Genomic DNA, 2408 nt, shown 5'->3' on the forward strand with positions numbered 1-2408 from the left:
CCAAAGGCAGGCTCCAAACCGCTGTGCCACCCAGGGATCCCTCATATGCGACTCTTAACTCTAGTAAACAAACTGATGGTTGCTAGAGGGGGTGTGGATGGGGTAACTGGGTAATGGGCATTAAAGAGGGCACCTGATAGAACGAGCACTGTCTTTTTTTTTTTTAAGATTTTATCCATTTATTCATGAGAGACACAGAGAGAGAGAGAGAGTGAGAGAGGCAGAGACACAGGAAGAGGGAGAAGCAGGCTCCGTGTAGGGAGCCCAAAGTGGGACTCGATCCCTAGTCTCCAGGATCATGACCTGGGCCGAAGGCAGCGCTAAACTGCTGAGCCACCTGGGCTGCCCTGAGCACTGTCATATGTAACTGGTAAATTACTGAACTCTCCCTCTGAAACTAATAATATACTATATGTTATTTAATTAAATTTAAATTAAATTTAAAAACAAAAAATACATAGAAATATACAAAAAAAATCCATACAGAGACTATCACTCCTAACCTTTCTTTTATATTATCTCCCAGTTAGAAGAGTATAGAACCAAAATTTCAAACTCTGAAAAGGTAATGACTTGAAAGTGGAGATAAGAAAGTGAATAAATGATAAAGTATAGTAGATCCTGCTGTCAATTAGTTTCTTTGTTCTGACACTGAGAATGTTAATATGATCATTGTTGGTAGCACAGTCTTTTCTGGGATCTGGTCTATTTGTCGATTTGGGGCCTTAATCTCATTGCCCAGGTCAAAGGCCTTTTTTTTTTCCCCCTATAGGATATTGCTCACTTGAGTCAGGTTCTCTTCCATTTCATCTTTTCCATATCACTGACTGTATGTTTAATGTATCTGCCATTGATAGCTCCTGTGGTTGCTTGCTGAGGCTGATGACTTGTCACATGGCCTGGCTACTTAAATATTTGCTAGAAGAGTTGTCTCCCTATGTTGCCTTATGAGCCTTACCAGCATCAAAGCTCTTTATCCTATTACATGGGCAGACACAAAGGCCACAGCACTTGTTAAGTTCTGCCAAAGATTTCTCTGCCTCTCTCATGTCTCTACTTATTTGGCCCATGTCTTCTTCTATATGATTTATTTTCACCCCTTTTTCATTGAGTATAGTGTTAGTCTTGACTCTAATATCTTGAGACTCAATGGTTAAACCCAGGATTCTCTTTTATTTTCCAGAGACTCATGAGTAACCTGGTGAGCCCTCAGCTGAATTTCGTCTAATGAAAGGCAATCCATGATGAATTAAAACTCCTTATAGGCACAGAAACTGAAATGTGGATATGAGTTCTGGAGTCTGGAAATCTGAAACCAAGGCACCAGCATTGATCATGTTCTTGTGAGGATCCTCAGCCGGTACCTTCTGGCTGCATTCTTCATTGTGAAAGGGCAAAAAAAAACCAAAACAACAACAAAAAAAAAACCAAAAAAAACTTAGACTTTCATTAGAAAATTGAGAAATGGAAGTATACATATTTTTTGGAGAGGCAGAAATAATAACATACATAACAAACAAACAAAACTAGAGTTTCAGTAGATTATCACAATAAAAGTGTATTTTTTAACTGAAGATACAGTTGACTAAAATTCAATGGGTCACCTTCATGCAATTATTCTAGTGTCCAATTTCCTTCCATTAGCGAACTCACTACACCCTCTGACCTCTGACTCCTCTAAGAGTTGTGTCTTCTATCTGGCTGTCAGCAGGGTAAAGAGAATAAGATAAGCCCTCCCCTCTCATCCACCTTAGCTGATACAGATCACTTCCACACATATTTCATACACAAGAACTATCTCAAAGCTAGGGCTTTGTGAAATCTAGTTAGTGGAGTGTTCAAAGGGAGAAGAAAACTGCTATCAACTGGCACCAGCAGGCTCCAGCACAGTATATTAAATTTGCCATTTTTAATAATTCATCTAGACATTGAGGTATGTGATCACAGTGAGAATAATCATATAGCCTTTCTCCAGAAATTTTCTGAAATTCATCTGGGATGGAGAAATCTATTCATATCAAGAGGTAACAAGATAAAAATGTTAGAGTTTCTAGGACCTTTGTTTCTAGCATTATGGAATAAGTCGGTTGAAAGAAACTGGATATTCTCTCTCCCCTTTCTCCAGGGTTTTTACAATCCTTTGTGCTTTATTTAATGAAGCTCAATCAATTGCCAGGTATTGTCTTCTTTGTGTGGGGATGCAGCTGTGAATAAAACAGGATCTCTTCTTGGGGTGCCTGGGTGGCTCAGTTAGTTAAGCATTTACCATTGGCTCAGGTCATGATCCCAGTTCTGGGGATGGAGCCCCAGCCCCTGCTCTCTGCTTTTACCTCTCCCTCTGTCCCTCCTCCCCACTTCCATGCCCTCTCTTCACTTTCTCTCTCTCTCTCTCTCTCTCTCCAATAAAT

At 40.0% G+C, this 2408-nt stretch overlaps 1 pseudogene; it reads right to left on the reverse strand.

Moving 5' to 3' along the window:
• Positions 1-515: 515 nt before the first annotated feature.
• Positions 516-1243, reverse strand: LOC100688620 (annotated as a pseudogene).
• Between the last annotated feature and the right edge of the window lie 1165 nt (positions 1244-2408).

Source organism: Canis lupus, chromosome 22, assembly GCF_011100685.1.
Source record: "Canis lupus familiaris isolate Mischka breed German Shepherd chromosome 22, alternate assembly UU_Cfam_GSD_1.0, whole genome shotgun sequence".
NCBI lineage: Eukaryota > Metazoa > Chordata > Mammalia > Carnivora > Canidae > Canis > Canis lupus.